General features: G+C 31.1%; 1 protein-coding gene across 6 annotated transcripts in view; it reads left to right on the top strand.

Annotated features, from left to right (window-relative positions):
- Nucleotides 1-792: 792 nt before the first annotated feature.
- The window catches only part of LOC106458541 (tripartite motif-containing protein 2-like), a 53273-nt gene continuing 39089 nt past the window's right edge, over nucleotides 793-14976 (top strand). The window contains exons 1-4 of one of the 6 annotated variants that reach the window (XR_002610389.1): nucleotides 793-948; nucleotides 1065-1127; nucleotides 7978-8077; nucleotides 8487-10986. The gene's annotated coding sequence lies outside the window, so the exon portion shown is untranslated. Of the gene's footprint in view, nucleotides 949-1064; nucleotides 1128-3061; nucleotides 3205-3252; nucleotides 3514-7923; nucleotides 8078-8486; nucleotides 10987-14976 lie in introns of those variants that run through there. The other 5 variants (XR_002610388.1, XM_022384789.1, XM_022384790.1 and 2 more) reach the window with 5 other exon arrangements.

Here is a 14976-nt window from a genome sequence, read left to right as displayed (position 1 = left end):
TATTAAAAATCGTTCATTCTTGTATCTTTTACACACAAAAAAGTATTTAAATTTGATTTTTTGAAAATAAATCAGCCCTGTTATTTAATTCTGATATATTGTGAAATTATTTTAAGCTAACCTAACCCTGCATCCATGTCTCTGCATGATGTTCCAGTAAGAAATATTTCTTTATATCAATTACCCATACATCATCAGTTATAGGGAAGCTCCTTACAGTAAGGATAGCTTCCAACTTCCCTTTTGCTGGACGTTACGTCCACCTACTGTTTGCATAAAATCTTCTTGTCTCTTCATTTCTGGTTTGTTTGTTTATTTTTAATTATGCACAAAGCCACACAAGGGCTATCTGTGCTCTGCCCACCACGGGTATCGAAACCCGGTTTCTAACGTTGTAAGTCCGCAGACATACCGCTGTGCCACGTGGGGGGGGGGGGGGTTATTGTTAAGTAAGGGCCCGGGTTACTACGAAAAAACAACTTTTCATAATATACATTTGTTTATTTTGACATGGATTTTGGTTTGTTATTAAAAATTAATCATTGATTTATTTAATCATTACAGTGATGTAGGTGGTAAGAATAATATGCGCTTGCATAATGAAAAATACTTTAAACATTTATCCACTTGTAAGCCCTTTCAACACGCAAAGTAAGTTTAGTTTAATGTTATTCTCTAGGATCTCTATTCCATAATAATTACAGAAATGCCCTCTTTGAGTATCATTTCGTACTATGAAAGTAAACATCCGGGCATTCAAACAGCTGCAGGAGATTTGATGTTATTGATCGAAGTAAGACTAGTCTGACTGACGCTTGGTTAGAACGCGGAGTATTGTAATAAATGTAATATTGTGTATCTATTGTTTAGGGCTATAAACGAATAGGTTCAGCGTTAGTTAATGACATAGAAAAGGCGGTTGATAGCATTTACAACTCAAGCCATCTGGTAATATAACAATTAACAATGTTATTTTTTCTTTTTTGTGTTTTAATTTTAGTGTTTTGCTACATACATAGCTAGGTTACAGTTTAACGCTCAATATATCATTAATTCATTTTCAGGCTGGCCTGGTGTGATTTTGAAACTTAAGACGTTAAGTTAGAAATTGCACATTTGCAGCACAAGTAAGTATTATCCTTCTGTTTAACTCTGAATTTCTGACTTTCAGTTTCAAGTGTGTGTTTTTAATTTTTTATTACTTTAGTTCATTAAATTCTAATTGTAAAAATTCTTTCCCACATGTGAAGAATAATTATAGATAGAAATGTGTTCTAAAATAAAATAATCTATTCATGAATAACTAAACGCCAAAATAAAAATGAATATCACATCATTTATATATACTTTCTTAGTGCATGGACTCTGATACTAGCTGCAGTTGTTTTAATACCCCTCAAAGAGTACAGTAAACTTAAAGAGTTTGAAAGTTTTAGTTGCCTAGTGATGAAATATGTGCATTAAATTTAAAAACTTTAAAACTTTTATTGGATATGTACTAGGATATGATTGTTATATTTGATTTTGTTTTTTTACTTTGATTGATGGTCTTGTTGGGTGGTGGGGGACCTTAATTGTGTTGATGAACCAAACAATCTTCTTTCACCTTGAATTTCCTTATACTTTTATCAATATTAGAATAATAGTTTAAGGTTTGATATTTCATTAACTATTTTAGCATGGAATTAGAAAAGAGGTTTCCATGTTTTATCAACTTGGATTTTTTTAATAGAGCCTATGCTCTTTTGGATGAGGGCATCCTATTCCCAGTTAATTTTGTTTAACTTTCAGAAAGCCTTTAATAACTTAGGTGTCTCACAGGAGATTAAGTATGAAGTTGGATGCTTAAATACTTGATCAAAAAGTTAAGAAGTAGGTAGAAAATTGGAATAATTATGGTAGGAAACAAGAATTAGTGATAAATGGGCATTTCTTCAACTGGAAGAATGAAACAACTGTGATCCTTTAGGAGTATTTCGGTATCTTTGTTATTCAGTATTTGTGTTAATAATTTTGCAAATGTTTTAGATTGTAACAATTACAAATATAAGTGGTTACTGGGAAGAACTGATATTCAATATTAACTATTGAACAGAGCAAACTACCTATTTAACTCAAAACTAAAAATCAACCCAGTAATGAGTTTAGCTAGTTAGATATACTTTTCTTACATTCCTACATAGAAAGATTATAATGCACTCTGTTACATTATGTTATCAGTTTGGTAACCTCATAGTTAACAGTATTTTCTGTCACAAATTTTGAGTACTTCTCATAAGTCTTGTTCAAAATGACTTTGATAATCTTAGTTAATAGGCTAAAATGTGAAGCTAAGTTTTAATACTGAGAAGCATAAGATTTTTGCTCAAAGGGAAAAGAAAAGTGGTGTTGTAGTAAAAGATGCAGAGTTTGAGTGTGATTGTTGATAAAATTTAAAGCCATCTGCTGAAAATATAATTGTGATCAAAAGAGTAGACTGATTTTTTGGCCCTATTTGTAAGAACTTTGAGTTTAAGAACAAAGTTTTTTCAGCCTTGTGAGGCTTTATTTAGAGTATTTTGTGCATTTTTGGTTCCTCTTTCTATAAACTTAAAAATATCAACTAATTGGAAATAGTGCAGAGGCAGGTTTAGATCATCGTTGTTCTGAGGAGAGGCTTAGAGTTTTAATTTTGTTTTCTCTGGTGCACAGATGAACTAGGAGAGTGTAATGTAGGTGTTCATAGTTGTTAAGGTTTGATTAGTCTTCCTGCTGTTAGTCTGAGTACAGTAGTAGAATGAGAAAACTTCAAGACAATAACTTGAGTACTATAAATTTTATTTTTTTAAAACATAGTTGCATATTTTGATTAGTTAAATATAGGTTAATGGAATGGTTTGCCTAATGTCATGTTTGGACAGTTTTTTTCATATGGATGTAAAAGGGTATATGCCAGTTGGATTTTTTTTATTGTTGTTGAGAGGGAACCTTGATGAGTTAAATGGGCTTGATGAGCTTCTTTCCCCTTCCATTTTATTATGTTCTTAATCTTATGAAAGCTTTTCTACTTACTGGTTTCCAGAGTACTGATGAGCCTTATTGTTGGACCAAAATGATGCATATAACAGCGACCACTCCTTACATCACCAAGTGTGGCTGTTCAAAAGACATTAGACTAATCACAGCCAGGGTCTACAGACCACTCTTCCTTTTTTGAACTAGGGTGTATGTATTTGAAATTGACCCTCTAGCATAAAAATGGAAGTGAAATATAATAAAAACTTATAAATTCCTGCCTCTCTTACCCATCTTTGAACATCAGTGAAAGTAGCTATTTTTAAAGGTGTTTCATGCTAAAGGAAGCCCTATTGCACATTAGTATAGATGGAGTGGTAAAAAGGAAGTCTCTTTAGAACTATGAGATGGCTTATGAGAAAAAAAGCAACCTTACAAAATGTTGTAGGGAGAAAGATGAAGACTTGGTCCATTATGAACATTTAACTGGAATAGTTACATGTCCCTCTAGAGGCACATGTAAGTAGTTATTAGATTCCATTTTATTTTGAAAATGCAGACAAATGCAGGAATGCAGTAAAATGGGATAAATGTATCTTCTTCTTACAGTATATCAGACATTTTGTGAGGCAGTATTACTTTGTTTGTTAATTATTATTAGATTTGTATTTATGTACCTTTTCCTCTGTCAGTTAGTTGAGTTTTGTTTTCAGTTTGTTTATTCATAATGCTGGCTCACACCTTGTTAGTTATTAGAGGAATACTATTTTCACACTGAGACCAAATTATTGGTACTGCGGTGGTGCTGAGATTTCAGTTGTGATAGCTATAGTATATGGCTGTATGTAAATTAATGCTCCTCCTTGTAAATATGTGTATCATTGTTTTGACAATAGCAAATACTTTTCCTGCATTGAATTTTAATCTCATCATTTGATAGAAAGTAAAAGTGTAAAAGAAGAGAGAATTAAATGCTTATGCACAAGATGCTTAAGAATATGAAAAATAGATTAGATATTGTTCATAACTGATTAGAAGTATTGTCAGTTATGTTAAATCATTTTATTTGTGTTGTATTGTTAAGCAGATTTTCGTGCACTTAATTTTTTAAGTTAGTTTTTTTTTCTTAATTTCTTGTGTCAAGGTTATATTATTAGTTAAAGATCTGTGGAGTTTAGAGGTTTTGTAAAAGTCCACACCCAGGATATTTGAATTGAGATTATATCTTGTTTACTTGTGAAAGTTAAAATATACTTTGTTTTGTTTTTAAGAATTCTTATGTTAATATTTAAATTTTTTCTTAGTATAAAGAATTTGTTGCAATTTACAGTGATGCTCAAATGAGAATTTTGTTTGAGTTGATTTCTCCATAGATCTTGGTAATTTAATTGATTAATCAATATAATCAATTAATTGAAACTGATTAAATTGATGGTCACATAATTAATCAACTAATGAAAACTAGGGTTTCAGATTATTGCTATATTTGATTATTTCTACTACCCAAGTTATCAAAATATTGCATTCATCTTGCTCATCCTGTTTTTGTTATGGAAAAGCTACTAAGGTTATATATTACTAATTTGAAATTGCTGATTAGAGAGAAGGCAATTGACTGGCAGCACCCTTCTCCAACAATTTTGTTTGTTTGTTTATTGTTGATCTGCTAACTACAGGGAAAGTAACCGTCTGCCAGTACACAACATTTTTTTTTCTTGTTTGTTGTTGTTCAACTGCTGACTAGAGGGAAGGACTGGCTGATGGGATCTGCTGCCAGTTTCTTTGTTTTGCTTGTAGGTACCATAGTTTGAAGGATATTGTATTAATCGATGAATTGAATATAATAGGTTAGTTGGGCTGTTTACTAATCGATTAGCAAGTACCACTAATTACCCAGCTCTATTTCTCTATTTTATTTTTGTATTGTAGCCATTTCATTAGCATCATTAGCCATCTTTCTCTTTAACCATAATGCGACCTCAACTTCGGCCTGTTTTTATTTTCTTATGCATTAAGTACATAGCCTTTCAAATACTTGTTCCATTTCCATAAAAAGATTGGTTATACAATAGAGATTTTTGGGAAAACAAATTTAAAATAAATTACTAAACATTATACTGAGTTTAATAAATTCTGCTCATAAATAACTTTGCATGATTTTTGGAAAGGGGGGGAAAAAAATAGGACTAAATCTTCATTATTGGTTGTAGTTTTAGAGAAGATGAACTAGTAAGAACATTGTTGTTAAAGTACACAGTTAAATTGTAAAATAGTTTTTTTTGTATTTTTTTTATTATGAACTTAAATTCCATCAGATGTTACATTCACCAGTCTTTTTTATTTTGTAGCAGACTAAGTTGTCAGGTAATTGGCTAGTGCATTTATAGGAGTAACTGAGAATGTAGGCCATGTTTTGTTAGGGAAATGTTTTTTGTAGTTTTAAGTTCAGTTAATTAAATCTACTTTTACTAAATATGTATTATTAAGCTTTCTCTGACATATTAATCGTTGCACTACACCTACCTCCCATTATTCCTGTTGATCATTTTATGACACTAGATTCAGATTTTAAATCATGGGAATTTTATCCATGTTTGAGACTTTTGTCCACTTAGCTGCTGAAATCTTTTGTGAGTTTGTTTCAGCTTTTGTCCTTTTACCATGTATTCTGCATCGTATGTTTTTATTCATGAGGTTTTCAGTTTATGCTTCAAGTTCTATTCATCCCCCCAAGTTTCTCTTATGAGTAGTATATTTTTAGTGTTGGCATTTAATATGGATTTAATTTCAGAATTATTCTTCTCACTCTTTGGACTTCTCTTCTGTAACATAACATGCAGACAGTAAGGGACCATTTGGTCCTTGAAGCTGCACTTGCATACCTACCCTTAACTGAAGCTTAACCTGTTTTTTCCAAATCTTAAACTTATATCTTCTTATCCTGTAAGTATGGTAGAAAAAATTAAAGCCTTTATTTTAATGATTAACTGGAAAATCTTAGTAGCTCTTCTCAGAACCCATTTCCAAAATTGTACACATTATTCCAAGCGAGGCATAGCTAGTGATTCATTTAGAAAATTATTATTTATTTTGACTTGTAATAACTGTGTCTATAAATAGACCTTATAATTCAACTACTTTTACTACTAGGAACAGAAAACTATTTCAATGGCTTGAGTGACTACTTATCCATTGTTATGCCAAGATTCTTTTCATTCGTCATGCTATTGAGAACTCTTCTCCGTGTTTGCTTAAGGGCCTACCAAGGTACTCATAGGCCTTATAGAATGTAAACCTCAAGGGTCTAATTTTCTTCTTGTGGTTGACTGTCTACATTAGACCATGGAGACAAACAATAAAATAGAAACATATTTGGTATTTTTTTGGCAATTTATTTTTTAAAGCCTATATGGGGTAATTGTATATACTTGTTCTTCTCCAGATATCTCTGGAAATGTGTTGTTGTTTTTTTATATGTCATTAAAAATTATTATTTAATCGTAACTTCATTTTTCATGGGATGTGTATAATAATTTACTACTTATGTTAATGTTTATGCACCAGATTTACCTGTTTGAAAACCACATCTGTAGCAGGAGCATTTTTGTTTGCATGATTTTTTTCTTATTCTTTTAGAGTGCCAACTTTTTTTGTATGTTTTTATATAGTCTCTTTTTTTACCTAGTTCTATACTGTTTTTTGTGTTCCTGGGAGTTAATGGCCCACTCTTATTTTTTTTTTTCTCAGAAAGGATTGGGTTACTCTCTTTTTGAGAGATTATCATTTTATATTCTTTATTTTTTCACCATACTCTTTAAATTGCATTAACATCTCAGCTTTTATCCATGAGATAGATGCCTTTCTGGTACCATCTTGTTATGATCCTGAGATATCTGTCTTACTACCTCTGTAGGTTTTCATGTTACTCAGTATATCCTTTCATAAAGCAGACTGTTTAGTCTCCTCTAACTTATTCCTTATCTGTTCAAAGATGTGTGGGTTATGTTTTCTGTACTTATCCCTTGCAGTCACTTTTATTGGGGACTTTTGACTCTGTTGCTTTTGTCCAAATAGTCTATTAAGTTCCAGTAGGTACCTCATCTCTTTCTGTCTTGGTTTCATTATATTTTCCTACCCTTGAATGTCTTTATTTATGGGATTACTAGCTTCCTATAGAAAAGATGGTCTAGAGATAGTCTTAACTGTTTTTTATGAATTTCTTTTCATAGAACAGTAGGGTGCAGCAGGAAACTTGTGAGTGTGTATGTTCTTTTTTAATTTCAGCTCTGAACCTTTATCTTGTTGTTTGTTATTACTGGATCATTTGTTTTTAAAACTCATAGTCTGGACTTTTAAGTAGGTTGCTGAATGGCAAAGAAAGGCATTTATGAGACCTCTCTTTACTTCTTATCATTATTATTACTTATGTGGTTTATCCATGAAAGTTTGCTTTTAGATTTGTACACTTCTCTTTGGCTTTGTCACCTTTCCTCACATTTGGTCAATGTTTTCAGGCCTTTGCTGACTAGTTTGTTTTCCTGGCAACTAATTTTCTTTGATTGTATAACTACTAACTGTTAATCTTGTGACTTTTTCATAAAACTGTTGTTTTAAGGGTTATTCATATACTTGAGAGAAAAAAATGTAACTGAAACATGATTCAGGAAAGTAATAAGAGAATAAAGAAGTCTGTTCTATTATTGTTATTTTTAAGCTTGATATTTAAAATTCAACTTCACGTTTGTGCATAGAATGCCACATTTTGTTAGTATTGTCATATGAAAGTTTTTACATTGGAGTAAATCTATGTACATGTAATAGCATATAGGTGAACAAATTGTATGATATTTTAACATACAGTTTGTAGAACTTAGAAATATGAATTTTTTACCAGCTTTTAATTCCTATAAAAAGTTATTATTTTTACAGGAATGGACAAGATAAAAAACACTTTCAAAAGGCCCCAAGTTTTTTACAAAACAGGGAACAGTCTCTCTATAGTAAACTTTTAAGGATGACTGTGTTTTCATGAAATATTGTTAACAAAGAGACATCCAAATTGTGTTGTGTTTAGAAGACTTCGGTAAGTTTGTATTCATTTATTGAATTTTAAATGTGTTAAAAAACATTTGATGCATGGTAGTCATCATATAACTGATGGCAAATAGTTGCTGATTAAGAAAACATATTAACTGAATAAAGTAATTGTTATTAAATTTTTATTCTTTCTGTATAATATATTTTTCACATGCTAATGTAGTAGAATATCTTTAGTTCAATAAATTGCTTGAATGTGCAGGTCTAAAGTGATATATGTATTTAAGTTTCTTTTGTCATAAAAAGGTATTGAGTATTTATCCTTTATCCATTACATTAAAAATAGTCTTAACAGGTTGTGTTTATTTTTATGTATGGAGGGCTGAGTATGTTATATAAAAATATTTTTGAAGCCTCATCATGTCATTACAGCTTATTTTGCCTCATCTAACCAGGTTCTCTATGACAACTGTGAACCTTGACAATAGCTCTGCAATGTACATTTCATTGCAAAAGGATCCATCATCCATCCAAAGGATACCACTCATTCCCGCTGGCTGTTCATAATCGATCTAAAATATGAGAATATGGTTTCTCAGCACCCAATTATTTTAGAGTCGATCCTATTGCACAGAAATCCACAGGCTTTGCATATTGCAACTTGATCAGTATGTCTTTTTATGAAATAGCATGAATATATGTTTCATTCTCCATCTATTTGAGGCATGTGATTGTTAAACAAGAGATGACTGAAAGCCTTATTTTGGTGAATTTATATCCTGTTCTCCTCATTTCTGGATAATCTCCCTTATTGATTATATTGCGTACTGTTGCTTTGGGCATGTGAGCATCATGTGCTATTGACCTTTGTTTTTATGCATTCTCACCTGTTACAAGATCGTGCACTTTGCATTTAAAGACTTGTTGTAAGCTTGTTTCTGAATAGACCTGGTGTCCCACGTTAAGCCATATTCCCTTTTCCAATGACATTAATTATAAGGAATATCCCTGTCTTTGAAATTCTAAATCCATAATCTGAATGCACCCTTATGCTCTGAGTGTATGGATATGTTGCATCAGAAAGGGCTGTTACATACTCTTCTTAAAAACTATAAATATATGATTGCATGCATACACTACCTATGCAATGCCAAACAATGTTAAAAGGTAGTTCTGATACATGCTTTATTCCTGCTGTCATTATCATGTGGCTTTTTCATTTCAAAATTGTTTTAATATAATGTACTCAATCTCTGTACAATATAATATATATCCTAACCATTATGATACAGAAGCTTAAACTCTTGATTCATGTAGCTAAAGAGAGTATAACTTTTAATTAGAACTGTATTTGTAAATAATGTGATACCACAATTTCTGTAAGACAATAGCATGTTTACAATATTTTTATAGACCGAAGCCAGAAAGTAGAATAAGAATGCTTTAACTAGATTGTTATGCTTTGGCAAAATCCTTGGAGAAATAGGTAAAAGAAATCATGTATCTGTGTACTGGTGTGCATCTGTCTTATTATTCTTCAGTCCTAGGTATTTCTATACTTCAGTATTTGAGCAAACCAAAATGAAGTAATGAATATTTAAAATGGAACTAAGTAAACATCAAAAATTTAATGTATAAGGGATCTGTGAAAAAATATTTATATATATATGTATGTATGTATATATGTACTTAGTGATGGTTTCAGGTTTTTCCATCCTGCCAAATTTATAAACATTTGTAGGAATTCGTGCTTTCTTTTTCACTTAAAGGATGTGATTATTAAAGTTTGAGTACGTAAATACTTGTTTCCAGTTTACCTTTAGCTTCTGACCAAAAGTATTCATGTATATGATACATAAAACTTGAAAATAAAAGTTTAATATTATACAGAACAGTATTTGTATTTGTATAAATAAAAATGCATATTTACTCACTAGGTATAAATTAAATGTTCAGTTTAGTGTAATGAAGTGAGCTCTGACTCACTAACTTGAGGGATAAAGTATAAAAAAAAATGTGCTTGCTGTTCCATTTTATGAAATAAAGTGAAAAGGTTACTAGTTTCAGTACGATCAGGTTACAGTTACATAAACTGAGCTGATGATGTTATCAGTATATTTGGTAAGCATTTATTCTCTGTTATAAAATCATTACTTTTCTTCCTGTTTAAGTAGCCATGTAGCCACATAGGCAACATGTTAGTTTGTAGCATACTTGCAGTTTCCAGGAAGTGATTATACATGTTCTTATAAATAAATTAAAAAAATGTATACGATTTTACAGTTTTTTGTACTTGATGTTAATGGCCTGTTGTAATTTAATCCAGCATATATTTTTTTTAGTATGTTCCATCAGTTATGAATATAAGATGGATATTTCTAATAAGACATCACATATAAATAGTTATTCTGTGCTGTTTAAAAAGTTTGTGTCAAAATGATTTCTAAACCATATCTTGTTACTGTTCACACTTGGAAAACATTCTGTACTGTTACAGAAAGAAATTAGCAGCTGTTTACTGTATTATACCAGTAAGAGAATTAAGTAAAAAGTTATTCTATTAGAATAATATTACAAAGTTAGGAGTGCTAAAAAGATTGCACATTTCACCTGTGTTTTTAAAAACATAAACCACTCACAATCTAAAGGTTGATCCAAGATAGTCAAATCTGTCTGAAATGACAGATTTTTTAACTTCAGTATTTTCCAACATTTTATTTCATTGTTGTTTAGCTACTTTAACCCATGGATATGAATCTGTTGTTAGCTGTTGTTGTATAACTGTTTATGGTGTTTGTTGTGTAGAATCTTAAATAGATTACCAGTGGACCACTCTCATGTGAAGGTTATTTCCCATGGAAAATACAATAAAATTTGTTTTTTCTCAGAAAAATATGATTAAGTGGAACTATATAATGCTACCCCTGATGATTGTAACTTGCTGAAGTATTTAAATGCTTTAAAACAGTGGAAATGGTGTGGATAGAACTTTCCACTGATGTAACAACATTTAAGGCTTGTGGCCTATAAAATTACTTTTCTGATGATAATAATAAAGATGAAGATAAAGTCGAGGAACCCACTTTGAGACTAATAATGGTTGGAGACGGCTTGAACGGGTAATGAAGAAAAACTTTAATATAAGTTTAACATAACAGCAAATGTACAACGTTTCGACAAGGTTTTGTCATCATCAGGTACAAAACAGTTTTTCTTCATTATCCATTCAAGCCGTCTCCAACCATTATTAAAGATGAAGATAGTTGACAAAACACACAACTTTTATTTACAGAAGACTTGAATGTTTCAGCATACACTTATTCCATCGTCAGTGAAATCTGAAAATAATATTACAATGATATATTATATACTGATGCTATAGTATCATCAACCACTAATTTACTTAGATATTCATTCAGTAAAGTAGTAAACAGAAGGAAAAACAGTTTATAGAATGTGTTATGAATGTTTCATGTATTACATGTTGCATGAGACAATTGTAACTATTTTTAACATACAGCTGAGTTTTAAGTGTGTAAATTTTGAATAATTTTAGGTCTAAGAAGGTTTGTAAGTCATTAAGAGTAGAACTGTCTTGCTGTGAGTAAACTTTCTCTAATGCAGAGTTCAAGGTCTGAAGATTTTGTAGTAATGAAAGAGAAATCAAAATATCAAATATTGTGACCTGTGGTTTCGACATGTGAACAAATAGATGGGTGGCTGGGTTTAAGTAATGGATGGCCAGTTCTGTTTGATACTCCTAAATCTTCATAGACTTGCTTTTCCAGTAGCATTTTGTTTTGCCAATGTACACGACCTTACAGACACTAAATCTGTACTCTTACATAAGCCATGAACATGGATATTTCATCTGTATATTGAAATAAGTGTTTAATGTTGATGGTAGTTCTTACATATATACGAGTATATACATTATTTTTCCTGATACACGTCTTTCACTATCATTAAATTGTCTCCTTGTATAACAAACTTACAAACTATGAATGTTCATGTCACACTGAAAATACACTAAACAATACACGAAAAATGTCCCATTTTTGGTTGGCATAGAACTTAACGTATAAAATAGTTGTGTGGCTTTGGATCTGTAACAGCACTATCACAAGTTTTTCTCTTTAGTTGGCTTCAAAAACTAATTTCACACTAAAGTGACAACAATGGGGTAAAAATATTTCATGCAAAGGAATACTTCCCAAACAAACAGAAATTTGTAATGTTCGTGGGCTCACAAATCTTACAAATTAAAAAACAACAACGCTTCTCCTTAATAACACAATTTCTTCTCTCAAATTCAGCACAGTCTAATATATTTTTCCATGTAATTTTCAGTTGTGTTAGAGGAATTTTCCGCAACTCAACATATCGATCGTATACTGAGCCTAAGCTCATAAAATGGTCACCTGGCTAGTGTTAGTATCCCTCAAGCCATAATATATTAGATGATGAAATCATATCCGGTATCACGTTTTCCATGTTCTAGTAAATAACTAGCCAGTGGCAACTGTTGTCAACGCTTTTGGGTGGAGACTTGAATCAAGTGATCAGGAAATACATATGCGTTGTAAAACTGTGATTTTGATAAACTAAAAACGTTTTATTTTCTTTCCATCTGTATTGTAGAAATCGCTGTAATTTGTTGTCATTGGTTTTCCTTAAGATAATCGGTGTTACACCCATGTATCCTGGCGGCGCTTTCGTTAAATTAGTAAGAATTGATCATTAATCTCAGATATTCTTTTAGTTAATTACTGATTTTTTTTATAGTAATGACAGAATTTAACTAATATATGTATTACGATTAACAGTAATGGTTCAGCGGTAAATCTGCGGGATTATAATGCTAAAAGTCAGGTTTAAATACCCGCGTTGGGCAAAACACAGATAGTCCATATTGTAGCTTCCTGCTTAACAACAAATAAGTTATTTCCAACTTGTTACTAAGTTTATTACAACGCCAAAATCCAGGGTTCGACACAGCAGATAGCCCAATTTAGCTTTTTTGTGAAATCAATCAACCATCTAAGTTCAATTTGTAAAAAGATGCGATAAGCCGTTCGTAACTGCACATATGGCTAGAATTCAGAAAAAAAAACAACAAACAAATGTCTTCGTTTCCGTATTCTCCAGTTTCATAGATGAATGTTTGGATTATCTGTAACTTTTACTTTTTCTTTTCTTTTTTTTATGTTTTGTTAAGCCGAATGCCTAATCGTGTAAAACTATGTGAGTGATGTTTATAAATCCAGTCACATTCTTGTTGTCAAAATAAAAACTGTGTTGATATACCACTTCACCAGATGTAACACAACAGCCCTGAGCTCGTTTCTTATGTCATGGGGTCAAGGCTGCCTCGGAATTTGAAAACAAACTTGGATAGTTTTCACAAACACTGAAATTTTTCAGTTAAACGATAAAAACTTAACATTAAAAATGGTACCTCGCACACTTTCTGTATAATTGAATTTAAGTATAGTTGCAAGGAACTAAAAATGAAAATGATTTTGCCTTTTTTGGTTGTTAATGTTTTGTCGGTGTCATAACAGTTCATTATTGCTTTAATAAGTTAGCAATCAGGTATAATTATACAAATTAAAAAAAATGATTACGATAACAGTACTGTATACACCGAGCTCAAACAATCAACAAATAGCCCTAATTTTATATATATGTATATGCTTTAATAATATTCGAGTAAAAGTATTTGACCACCAGTTATATGTGACATGTATTATATTAGTTAAAGCGTATAGACTCCAATTAAAACACTTGTTAAAGATATGTCAAGATTAATATTACTTTAATGGAAAGAAAAACCCCTAATGCTGAATGGCAAGAACGTGATATATTGTGTTTCCTTATATTTAAAAACAGTTCCCTTGCATCATCCATGGCTGTCTTAAGACCAATTCAAGAAATATATTTTAAATCTTGTATATCTATTAAAATGTTAGTAACACTTTTGAACTGTAAACTACTGAACTGTTGCTGCTTACAGAGATAATTGTTCAATTTTTAACTTTGTTAAACATTGATCATTTTTTGGCTTAAGTTACAAGACCTATAATATTTTCTAATAAAAAAGTGTCAGTAGAAAAAGAGAATCGGTTAGAAAAATTACTAAGTAAAGGGTACACAAAAAATAGCTGGTATAAGTTTTTAATGCTTGTGTAAATAATTTGAAGCCAGATTAATAAACATATTAAATAGAGTAAAATTATAATTGTGCTTGAAAAAAGTATGTTGAATTCTAGTGTTGAATGGCAGATTTCCTAGGTAAATTTTACTGGTAGACAAAAAATATACCTGAAATGCCACTTACAAATGCCTCTGATTTTAAATTTATTAAAAATTGTTTAAAGGATTTTCGACGTTTCATTATAGGGAATAAGACTGAAAATGTTTTCAATATGTAAATATTTCTTGAAAAATCGGCCCTAGTTTAACAGAAAAAGGCTTAAACTTTTAATAATTACTTACGTACATGAGAACAAACAATTTTAGTTTGTCACTTATTTTATTGCTAAGCTACCTAGTCTTCGTATTAGGCTTAGTTGTATACTGTAGTTATTTTGTGTTCAGGTTAAATACCTTGGTAATATGTTGTATATATATTGTTAAGTCTCTGGTCGTTTGTTAATTTCCGGTATAAGTTCTTCCCGAGGAACTTCAGCGATACAAGTCCTTTCTTAAATAAAATTAGTTTATTCTTTCTCAATACAACTTTACAATACACAGAATTTCCACTGTCACTTTAACTTAAACACACGCTATAATTCACAACGATTCACGCACTATACTTACGGTCACTACCGCTCGCTTGACTCAATTATCTGTTTCTATCTCTGTCTATCTGCATTTATCTCTCCGCTTTATTTGTAGGGCTTATATACTAAAATAGAGGGCGCCTAGAAAAGACTAGAGTTG

Source organism: Limulus polyphemus, unplaced genomic scaffold (assembly GCF_000517525.1).
Source record: "Limulus polyphemus unplaced genomic scaffold, Limulus_polyphemus-2.1.2 Scaffold483, whole genome shotgun sequence".
Taxonomy (NCBI): domain Eukaryota; kingdom Metazoa; phylum Arthropoda; class Merostomata; order Xiphosura; family Limulidae; genus Limulus; species Limulus polyphemus.
Note: the sequence above shows the minus strand (reverse complement) of the source record. Positions and strands in the feature narration are given on the sequence as shown.